Below are 12,587 nucleotides of genomic sequence, written 5' to 3' on the forward strand. Positions count from 1 at the left end.
TGTCCCTCCTGTACTATGAAGTCACAAAAAGGTTTCCTTTTCAGAACAAATTGAGTAAGTGGTGTTTAGACGTCTGTGACAGGGTGTACTCACCCCACACTGGACAGGGAAGGGTTAACTCCTCACTGTGGTCTGAGGAAGCCATGCCCCCAATACCATACTGGGCATGCCCCAAGTGCAGTGCCAGTATAAGAGGGAGCAGCTCAGCTCAGTCTAGGCTGACCACCAGGGAAGGAGGATGCACATCACTAGCTTCAGCCTGGGAGCAGTAGAAACCCCATGCCCCGATGGCAGAGGCGTCAAAACCCTGGCGGACACCAAAGGACAGCCCATGGAGAGTGGAACCACGTGGGACAGGGAACCCGGAGACCCCAAAAGAGACACTGGCCAAGGAACCTGGGGATTCCAGAAAGACACAGACCACAGCCACAAGAAACATGGTAGGAAGTAGCCCAGGGGAAGGACTAGCCATTGTCCTAGATACAGTGTTTTGGGCAGGTCCCTGCTGACTCAGTGGCAAATATACTTGCTGCTGACAGGGCCCTGGGCTGGGACTTGGTGGAGCAGGGACGGCCTGGGTCCCCTTACCACAGCCACCCCAATCCCTACAGGACAGCCTGCCATCCTATTGACTCCAGTCACTGGGCCTGACTGCCCTGTGCACCAGGACAGCCCTGGTCACTTTAGACTAGAGATCTCATGGCCTTGAGGTAATGGACAGCCAAGCGGGTGGGGTACACTCACCCTGCATAGGATGGGGATCCTCAGCCCCATCACAAAGTCATACACTATAGAAGACCTTCACCTAACACCTGTTCATTTTTGTCGAGAGTGAAAAAATGATGATAGCAGTAGTGAGCAAGATGGACTGCATGCTTTCAGAATGAAAATTAATAGAATTTAGGCTTACTGGGTTTTTTTTTAAAAAGACCTTTTGTGACAAGTTATATAAAAAGCATTTCATATTTTTCCAAAAATGAGCCTTTTTCCATGAAAGATCACTCCTACAGGAATGAAGGATACTAGCAAATTTTCTCTAATTATAGCATTCTGAAAGATCAAGAATTTAGATATAAAGAATATAATCTTTGTGGAGAAGTGACTTAATGGAATGGGAACTTCCTTAGTGCATTTTGCAGTGGTTTCTCCTTTTTCTATAGCTATGGTTCAACCTATTCACCATTGTGGGCTGCGTATATAATGTGTTGTGGATGCTGCACCCAATGCTATATGTATGGCCTTGAGAATGTCACGTGGACTGCAGTTATGTGCTGACTGGGCTACCCACAGGTTGAGAACCACTGATCTACAGAGTTGCTTAAGCATTCAAATATTGTAAAGGAACTGCACTTTCCTATGTGTAACACCAGTACTGAGGCCTTCATTTTTTTTCTATAAAGTTTGTGGGAGTGCATAGTATTTGTTAAACATTAACAGCTGAATTTCTAAGGTTAGGCTACTACTGTCTATAATCACTGGGAATCAAAGATCCTGAAAATTGAGAGAAATAAGAAAAAAACTAGTTTTGACTAGTTAAAAAGGGAGTAACCATACAGGAAGAGATAGATAATTGTTTCTGTGGCCATCAGTAATAAGGCTATTCATAGTTTAGTGGGTATTTCAGTGGTACTGAGAGCAATTTGCACTTCTATGCTGAATCTTGCTATTACAATGCTCCTCTTTCATAGCTAGGTTTACACTCTAATTTTTGGAGCAATTTAAAACTTTATAAAGGGAAACAAGTTGGCAAGCATCTCTAAATTCTACAGAACAAATATCAATCAGAAATAGCAAAGGGCAGAAAATGCTTTACACCAGTAATAGCAAGAAAACTTTCAATAGGTTAATATCTTAATTTCTATTGATATGGGGACAAAATAGCTGGAACATAGAATCATAACAGTCTTGCCACTAGTGGAAGCAATCTGAACTGCAGATTTATAAAGACAGAAAAATTGAAAGAACAGTAAACTTGTCAATATGCCTGAAATTTTTAACCTACTTTTTTCAATTACTGTAATTTTAAATATATGTATAAGTAAAATATTCCTTTTGGGTTTACTCTGTGCATTTGATAGAATTGTGTCTAGTCAGTTTTAAAAAATCAGAATAAAATAAAATATGTATAGGCACCCATCCAGTGCTCGAAGCACATTCCCAATTCCCACTGCATAAGCAGTTTCTCATATTTGTATGGTTCTCACTCAGCAACAGGAAAGTTATAAGAGGCACATATTAGTAAAGACATCCATATATGGCAGGGCAAATTGAGGCATCAGAAAGAACGGAAGCTTTTAACAGTTGACTAGATTTAATCTTGCTGGTATTCTTTTGAGACAGACTAGAGAATAAAGGTTTGTTTTCAACAGAAATGTGAAGGGAGATTGAGGCTATATTAGACTGTAGATGATGCGATTTATAAAGAGAAGACTTTTTTACTGACACAACTACGAGTAGGCAGTGCTATATTTCCACTGTGGAAAAAACATTCATGACGTCAGCTGGAGTCAGCTAATGGAACGAAAGTGTAGAATGACTTTGAAATGAATTGTAAATTGAATGGTGAACTAGTGAAGCTGCTTCATGATATGGCAATATGACGTAGTTATGCTTTGAAAAATGCTTTGAACCAGGCAGCAGCATTCTACTTACGCTGGAGTTGTGTGTGTTTTGACTTGGGGAGGCCATATGAAAGCACACTGCAATAGTCAGAAGGACCAAAGCATGGATGAGAATTCAGCAGAGATCAAACTGAGGCAACAGCATCTAGGCATATATAGACAATATTGCACAAGTGGTGACAGGTAGATCTACAGACACTAGTAGGATGTGTCTTCAGGATCAAAGATGATACCAAGGATATATAGACAAGAGTTTGTCAAGGGAAACATGGTATTTAATTCACCCACACATGTATCAGTAAGTAGTTTTATTTTTATGTAATACAATTAGAATCCAACAGGATTCCTCTAGGAATACCCCTTATATTAATTCTATAGCAATAAAGCTTAGAGATATTGATAAACTGGGTTGACAAAACACAGTATCATGGCATAAAAACAGTTGTACTGTATTAATTTAAGTCATCTCATTGCTTGAACAAAGTGGGTTTTGGCCCTCATATCAATCAGAACAGTTTTGGAAATAAATGTTAAGTCAGTGACTTATTTAAACATCTTTACTATTGATGTAAGTCTGTGATTTACATCTTGTTTAAAACATTTCACCCTGCATGAAGCACCATTTATAGTCCTTATTTTATTTTAGCTAGTATTGGTACATATTACTTAAACTATTAGTCTTACAACCTAAGCTGACTACTTACAAAATCACCTATCCACATTTCAGAATTTGTCTGATTTGCTCCAAATTAACTGTGACATCACAGATACTATGCAGTCCCTCTATGGCTAACCTAACAGATGAAGAACCAATAAGTAATAATCTGTTAAGATAGTGCAATTTTGCTTAGCTTTTTTAATCTGTTGAACAGTTAGAAGCAATGGTCATAGTCAGGTAATGTTTGGAACTACAGTGTTCATTAACCTTCTTTTTGGTGTTCCATCTACATCCTAAATCTCAATTTAAACAACAGTTAAGCCTAAAAACTGAAGAACTTCTAAGCTAGCCTCTTTTGTCGTCTGCCTGGCTCCACTCAAAAAATCAAGGCTCGACTGATGCTTAGTTTTCCAAAACCTTTTCAAAAGCTGGAACAACTTTTGTCCATGACATCCTAAGGGATAATTATCCACCCTATATGCAGCATGATTCTTTTCGGAACTTCTTCTCCTTTCAATCTCTGTCTGAAACAGTAGCATTCATTTTTGGAACTACAAGGTTTAGCTCCATCTTGTCCACAAACAAGGCTGAAACCTATGCACCAATGCATCTAGTTTCTGAGGCATTACAGCACCAAATTCTGCAGCTGCTTCTGGTAAACTCAAGTTGAGGTTCTTATTGAAAATAGAGGTTTTTACTGAATTAAATAAGAAACTGAACAACACTAGGAGTATCTACTGATAGCATTTGCAGGAAAAAGTCAGTGTATTATAATACACCCCAAATTTTGATTGCCTATATACCACAGATACTCTTACTGCATTATAGAAGTTGTCACAGGAAAGCTGAAAATTTTGGCAACTGGGTAGGGAGCAACTGGTAATTCTGGCACTTATGAAGAAGAGGTTGAGATTTTTGCAAATAAGTGATGCATCGTATATTTTCTCCTATTTGGTGGTGGAATAGAGATTGTAACATAGGGAGCTATCAGATGGTACTTCTGAAAATGATCTTGTTTTTCTGACTATATTTAGTTCTTGAAAAAATGCTTACTGTCAGTTCATAAGCAGTTCATTTTGGATGCAGAGAGTATTAATAAAGCTGGTATGGCTTAAATCTTCCTAAGAAACATTGAAATTGTCATTAGGCTTGAGAGAGATAGGGGACAGGTCTCATCTCTAAGAGCTATTGTTTTGGGCAGGTTCACATTCATAAAGTTCTTTGAAGCCATAAGAACTAAGTACTTCACTTTTAAAATATATTATGCAGCATCATTTTGCTATATGGGTGAATTCTGTGACATGAGACTCAGGAGTGTGCTTACAAACTTCTTGACTGATCTAGATCAAAGATTACTTGAACTGAGATCTGCCACTCCCTATCTACTCTTGAATAGTGCATTAGAAACACCCAGCAACTTCTTTAGAACTAGCCAGAATAAGGAACTCTATTTTTCTGTATCTCATTTCATTATGTGTAGAGTATAAGTCACTTGTTTAAAAAGATCTGCATGGTCTCCGTTTTTAGAGAGCCAAATTCAGCCGAGTCGACCGCACTCTGAAAAAATTTGTCCAGCCTGAATCAGACTCATTTGAGCAAGGAGGAAAAATAAAGGAGAGGTTGGATAACCTTGACTTGTTTCTGAATACCAAATTGCTTTATTTAGTGGTGATCAGATCCTCTAAATTTGGTTAGAGGGAGGACTATCAAAAGGACTGCTTATGCTTATGGGGCAAAATAGCTTTCTCTCAGTGCAGGCCGAGGAAAATTCTATTGCTCAGGACAAGAACAGCGCTATCAGGGAAAGTGAAAGCTTAAGGTTTACTGCACAATAACAGAAAAGAGAAGGATAACTGAGACACAGCAGCACTGAGCAGCCAGTCAAAAAGGAAGCCAGCCAGAAAGACTGAGTGGGAGTGGAACAAAGAACTGAGCTTCCACAAGAGAGGAAAAGCCATGTACAGCAACAGAACTGAGTTGCCACTCAGATGGGAGGAAGACAGGCTTAGAGGATGTTAGATGCCTTGGAAGAAGTGGAGGGAGGGAAAGAAATGGGGAACAGAAAGAAATGCATTGCTGAACCTGCTTCAGGATGCATCTCAGTATGAATTTGTGGTGCTCTTATTAATCTCAATGTGTACCTGTTTGATCAAGTTCCTAAACATCACTTTGTAAGAGAATTCTACTTTTTCTTCTCATGGAACTTCTGAACTAATTGGTCCTATTTTTGACATTTTGATGAAGTAGGCCTTTAACTTTCAGTTAAGAACAAGTTGCTTTAAACTAATACATACAACTCTCCAGTCTGGTAGAGGAAAAATAAGCTCCCTCCAATAGTATATTAAAAAAAAATGACTCAGTCAAAGAAAGACAAAGATTGTGTCATGCTTAGTTTTTTTTATAATAAATTTTTCCACTTAAGGCCAAAAACATATTTCAAATGCTAGATTGTAAATGAAATAAAATATGAATTCTTAAAGAGTTTTCTAGCAAAGAATGACGTTTTAATTTTTAAAATGAGGGCATCAAGCTGCTTGGTGATCTTTACCAGATTTCCTTGAACTCTGAATTAAAATAATTCATTAGCATTGCTTGTTTGCTAAAAACCTGCAAAGGGGCCATTATTGCACTTAAGGTCATGACTAAAATAATGCTCCAGAGACAGCCTGTCTGCATTTTTTTCTGTAACTTAAACCAGCAAAAGAAAGGGGGAGAAATAGACAGTACTTTGGGTTCTAGATGTCCTAAATAATGTGAGATTTTTTTAAAAGCATAGTATATTATTTTTATTCATTTTTAAGTTAAACCTCACTTATCCTGGTCTTCAACTAATACCTACCTCCTCCACAATGACCCCTTATTACACTCCTGTAACTAATAATCTGCATTCACAGCTCAATATATGTTATCAGGATCTTGGATTACCTCTCCACATTAGTCAATTTATAGTCCAGTAGCATGATTATCTCCACACAACTCCCAAACATAACCTTTCCATCTGTCATTTACTCTGCACTTCTCTGGAGCACTACCATTTATCCTAATTGCTACTGCAGAAGACACACAGTTTGCCAATATTACAAGCACCTGTCTTTCCATTCTGGATTTTTTTACATTTAAAAACAACTTTAATGTTAACATTTTATCAATACTGCATATTCCACTGGAACATCAGCATCCTCCACCTTCAAAAACAAATTCAGTATAAAATATAGCTACACCACAATCTATTTGATTCTAACTGAATTGTCCCATTAGACAGGGACAGAGAAGCTTTGAGACTAACAATGTGACAAGATGTGAAATGTCAAGTGCTTGACTTTCACATCACTGAACTCTAAAGAGAAAAAAGTTCAGTATATTTTTGACTGGCCCATTGCTCATTAATATTTTGTAGTATCACTAATGCAGTAGTGACTGAGGCACTAATTAAAAATCAAGTCCCCAACGAGCTAGGCACTGCACAAACCTGCAATCAAAAAAAGACAGTCTCTACCTCAAAAAGCTCTCAATGTAGGTTAGGGCAAGAGATACAACAAGTAGATGAAATAAAGGGGAGGAGGACTTTACTGTCTCCCCTTTACTGACCATCACTCAAGTCTTTGCAAGATGTACACTGGCTTGTAACCATGATATCAAAATCATACATAACAATGATTCTCTGGCATGGTTTGCTGTGGATCCAACAACATGAGTTAACTATAAAGTCACCAGTCTTATTTCCCTACAGCTTCTCCCTTTCCCCAGTGAAATGATTCAGACAAGTGTAACAAAGTCCACTAACTTCTAACTACAGAAGCCTGGTTTTGTACCTACCAAGTAGAATTTCTTTAAAACAAAAAGTTATCTGAGTAAATTACAAGCTATAACCACAACACACACACTTTTCTTTATAAAGTTACCATTAAAAGACATCTAGGAACTGTACACGTCTTTTGCTAATTAGAGACCATCAAGTTCCTTCTGTTTTAAGAAATAACACTGGCTTCAATTGTATTTTCTATTCTAAATGTCTGTGGGAAATCTCCCACCAAGCAGACAAAGTTTCTAAAAGAGAAGAAAGTTAAAGTGCAACTGTTTACTTCCCAAAAAAAAAAAAGTGTCACTAGAGACATGCTTGGCCTCTAGAACAATTAAATTAGTATAACTAAACAAGAGCAAAAGATATTAAATGCTACATATGCCAGGGGGAAAAAAAAGACTGATATGTAGGGCCCTACCAAATTCATGATCCATTCTAGTCAATTTCATGGATTTGAAAATTGGTCAATTTCACTATTTTCTAAACTTTAAATTGACTCTACTCTTAATTTGAAGTAGAATGATGGCTATAAATTTGTAATCATACTTTAGTAAACTGTACATAGTTTCTGCAAACAAGATTAGTCTCTGGTGCATAGTGCCTCATAGGCATAAGTAAAAAAAAATCTATTTAATTTTTACTAAAGTTATTCAAGTTTATTAATACACTGGTTCCCACATCTCATTTACTGAGCAGGTCAGCTCAAGTGTTCAGGCTGGCAGAATGAATGCGCTGTGCATTATACACTAATATGCAATATGAGATGCAAAGCATTTTACAAAGTCAAAGGCAACTCATTCATCTTTAAAAGTGGCCAAGTCAACATAATTCACATCAAGTATTCTAGTATGTGCACTGACCACCACCTACCCAAAGCACAACTATTGAGGACCTGTCCACATGTGACATTCAAGATCCTGAGTAAAGAGAGCACCATTTTTAATGGTACAAAAACAGCAATGAACTTTCAGATCTCAGTGGTTAAGTTTTTTAACCTAATCTCATTATATTCATAAAACATTAGATTGCATTGAAAAATTAAATTAAAACCAGACAAGGTAAAAGTTGCCCCATCCCCACCCACCAGGCTTATCTAGAAGAAATAGTCACATTTCTTTGACATGAGTCTTATAAATATTCAAGATAATAAGCCAGATCCTCAGGTGCACCACTTTGTCCTTCCTCCAACTCAACTCTGTACAGCCTTAGAACAAGTATCCTACATTTAGAAAATTTAATAAGCTTTAAATCAACCTGACTAAATAACTATGCTCAGGAGAGCTAGGAACATATACTCGGGACAGTTTCTATAGTGTAAATATTCATAACAGTGCTAACCACTTAATACAATTCAACTATTGTCTCTTGATCTAGCAAGAAAACTTTAAAACATGGCTTGGACTGTTGACTGAACCAAAGGATGAACAGAGATTGGGAGAATTAAGGAAAAAGGAGAAGAATGCAGCTGTCTAGTCCAGATCCTAACCAAGTAGCCTTGGCATCAGCTGCAGAAGCAGCTGTTCACTGTTCATCCTCTGATTACAGCTAGCTCAGGGAGCAAAAAAGAGGAAGTATACTTTATACAAAAAATCATTTATTGTAAACCTCAAAACTCTTCTTTACTAGATCAGATTAACACAAACCCCATGCAAAACTGTTGATTAGAATTTCCATGCTAATTGGGAATGTGAAGGGGGATATACAAGATTTAAACATAATATACATTTCATGCTTTTCAATTATATTTTGCTTGATACTGAGCTTTAAATAAGTAAATTAATCCTGAGAAAAGAACAGTCATTCTACAAGTCCCAGAGCATCAGATTTTGTAAATCCTGCCACAAAAGGAAACCCATTCAGTTAAACAAAAAAAGTCAAACTTCTCACTGAAATAAACTAAATCTTTTCACAATTAATATATGAGAAAAGCACTTTACTTTAAAGTAATCTTGCAGAATATAGATCAAGACTCCTCAACATAAAAACAAGCTAGGGTTCAATATAAAGGAAGCTGCTGTGTATAACAGTATTTCACAAATTCTGTTTTGTGCAACATGCTCAATAAGACAATTTAAAAGAAAAAAGCTTCTATATATTTGGCACTACCTAGGGACATTTAGTCTCTTTATATACAATCAAACCCAGATGATTGCTATGGACACTGACAAACACCTTCTCTCAGCTCACTGCCCACACAAATATCTTGGTTCTTGGACAACTGCTGACAGAAAAAGCAAGGAAAGAAGAAAGAAAATCTGTGCATCTGTGGTTGAAAGCATGGTCAGACAGGACTGATTTTTCCACAATGAATTTTTACAACTGTGAAGACACTAAAAGGAACTACTTCCTTGCCCTGGCCTACAGGCTGCAAAGACATGCCTGCAAAACTCAGTCAGGTCATAAACCTCTTAACAAACACAGACAACTTCTGTCCGGTCTCAGAACCTTTCTTGCTGTGAGGAATTACTGCTACTATCTATTTGCTAGGGCTTTGGAAAAGGACTGAGGGTATGATTGTGACAGAGTATTTTGTTACCTAACAAGTCCGTAAGAATCCCCAGTCCACCAATATTCATTGATGCTTCTGGGTAGCTAATTCTGTTTGGATTTTTATTGTAAACAGAGCCTCTCTAGCTGTGGACACATCTAGCTGTGGACATATCTGTAGGCTGAAATAAGTAATTTATTTCAGAGATCACAAATATCAAGGACAGTTACATGGACACCAGGAAAGTCAAACTCAGCAGGGAATCAGAAAAACTCCCTTTAAAAAAATCCAAGCCATTCACGAAATAGCAATTCAAGGACAAAACAGCAACTGGGGCTACCACCAGTGCCTGATTTTCCTGGCTGGTAAAAGTACAGTAGAACCTCAGAGTTACAAACAGCAGAGTTTTGACCGGTCAGCCACACACCTCATTTGGAACCGGAAGTACAGTCAGGCAGCTGACAAAAAAAAAAGCAAATACTGTACAGTAGTGTGTTCAATGTAAACGACTAAAAAAACCAGGAAGTTTAAAAAAAATTGAGGTAAGGAAACTGTTTGTGCTTAATTTAAATTAAACCAGATGGTTTAAAGCTGCATTTTTCTTCTGCATAGAAAAGTTGCAAATCTGAACTAAGTCAATGCTCAGTTGTAAACGTTTTTGAAAAGACAACCATAAGGTTTTGTTCAGAGTTATAAATATTTGAGTTACAAACAACCTTCACTCCTGAGATGTTCGTAACTGAGGTTCTACTGTACAGATCTAAGGCCTCTACAAAAGGGGGAGGGAGACTGTCAGCCTCTTCCTTGAAGAAATCCTGCCTCCCCTCCTATGGCACATGCAAACACATGCACAACAGCCTAAGCATTACTGAAGAAATTATCACTTGACTGTGGTGACCAGTCAGTATCTAAATTCCCCTTTATATGCAAGCTAATTGAAAAAACAAACTGATTCCCAACACCTCCTGGATCTTTACATTACAGTCTGTCAGCAAAAAAACTTATGTCGCTCAGGAGTCTGCATAGTCCATCACCCTGAGCGACATAAGTTACATTCACATAAGCATTCATGTGCACAGCGCTATGTCAGCAGGAGAGCTTTTACTGCCAACATAGCTTATGCTGCTTGCAGAGGTGGTTTTTGTATGCTGACAAAACAGCTCTCTCCCATTGGCATAAAGTGTCTTCCCCAGATGCTCTGCAGTGGTGCACCTGTATTAATACAGCTGCACTGCTGCATATTTAGACGTGGCCTTAGTCAAGGCATGGTGCAGAAAGAGCACTGTTTGTTCTAGCCAATAACCTCCTCCAGTCCACAATCAAAAAAAGGCCATCCATTCTCATCCTCTTGGACCTCTCTGCATTTGATACCAACAATCATCAAAATCTCTTGCCCCTCAAAGAGGTTGCAGTGATGAATGGAAACAGTCTGAAATAGCTCAAGTTCTTCCTCTGATTGAATCCAGAGTCTCATAATTGAGCCTTTTTAGATTCTGGAAGAAGCTAAACAATCATGTTCTCTACCATATTCAAACACCGATATGAAGTCATAGGATGAAATGTTCCATTCAACTCCAGAATCTAATATCTCTTGCTGTGAGGATGTATCACAGCAAATAACACCATCTAATTTGTAGGGTTTCTGGGGAGAGCTGAGATTATGCAGCTGATGGAGTATTTTGTACTGATCTGAATTACTTGCTGGATACAATAGTATTGGTGTGTAGGGATACTGTTTTGCTTCTGTGTGATTAGACTTGCTGTTCTAAGTCGTCAAAGAGCTAGAAAATTGCACACCATCATGTTAGATTTAGACATGATGATTCTTGCAATCATGACCAAGGCTCAGTTACTGCAACTCTGATCTAAGAATGCAACATACCCCCCAAGAAAGCTTTAGCCAATACAGAATGCAGTAGCCCCTTGCTGACTAATACACATATAGGTAAATCACCTCAGCGCTGCATGTTCTGCACTGTCTTCATGTTAAATCCAGAATCCAATTAAAACTTTGTCTTCCTATTCCAACACAGTCATGCAATTGGCCCTACCTACATGAGACTGCCTCTCTCGTCATAACCATGACCTCTCACAATCATTATACTGTAGGTGTATACCAGGTGTGCAGGAGACAGTGTTCATTCACAGGAGCCAGATGAGGACTTTGGAATTCACTACCCAAACATACAAGAACGACTACTAACTTCAGCATGTGGAAAGAAAAGTTTGTATTATTTCTCACTTAGCATTTCCTCACCAAATTACACACACACACAATCTCCCCCCCGCCCCAAAATACAATATACCTACTCACACCAAATAATATGCTTCTACAACTTATTCATTTTTATTACAAGAAGTGAGAAAGGAGAAGAGCATTTTATATTTAATATGTGAGACCCTACTGCCATTGTAAACTCTTCAGGGCGCAGACTCTACATGGGCCTTTATACTGTACTTAGCAATACTGTACCCTAGATCTTGGTGGAGGATGCTAGCAGGGGAAATACAGTATGCGGTCCTGTAAGCAAGAGGCAGCAGCAATTTGAGGCCAGCAGTTCAGCTCTCATTACAGCATTTCTAACATGTTTTATTACTATAGTGTTTTATTACCACAGTATTATTTTCATTATAGCCTGAGATTCTTGAGAGAGAGAGAGAGAGAGAAAAGAGGAAGGAAGTGTCACGTTTATGAAAAAGGAGTTGACTACTTAAATGCTTTGAAAACTCAAATTCAGAGAGAAGTGAAAAATGTTAAGTCTTGTAAAGCGCTAAAATGTATTATGCATGAAAATAATGTAATCACCCCCTTACTGCCCGACCGTAGGTTTAGTGGGGGAGGGCACAGAGGTGGCACATCGCAATAGAGAACCTTCAACTGCAGCCGAAAATACACTTACAAAGGTGCACAACCGCAGCCAGCCAGCCCCCCCCCCTTCCCCGCACACCCCCTCCTGCTCCACCGCCCTGCCCCCCACTTCCTGCCCTCCCCCAGCCCCACACACCCCCTCCTGCTCC

General features: G+C 38.5%; 1 protein-coding gene and 1 long non-coding RNA gene across 3 annotated transcripts in view; one reads left to right on the forward strand and one right to left on the reverse strand.

Moving 5' to 3' along the window:
* The window catches only part of KLHL8 (kelch like family member 8), a 45,123-nt gene that overhangs the window by 27,807 nt on the left and 4,729 nt on the right, over positions 1-12,587 (reverse strand). The window lies entirely within an intron of this gene.
* The window catches only part of LOC137159013 (uncharacterized), a 37,994-nt gene continuing 25,641 nt past the window's right edge, over positions 235-12,587 (forward strand). Inside the window, exon 1 of the long non-coding RNA XR_010921521.1 lies at positions 235-440. This is a non-coding gene — a long non-coding RNA (uncharacterized lncRNA). The remainder of the gene's footprint in view (positions 441-12,587) is intronic.

This window comes from Emydura macquarii, unplaced genomic scaffold, assembly GCF_026122565.2.
Source record: "Emydura macquarii macquarii isolate MOO-44397 ecotype Brisbane River unplaced genomic scaffold, CSIRO-AGI_Emac_v2 contig_1790, whole genome shotgun sequence".
NCBI classification, from domain to species: Eukaryota; Metazoa; Chordata; order Testudines; family Chelidae; genus Emydura; species Emydura macquarii.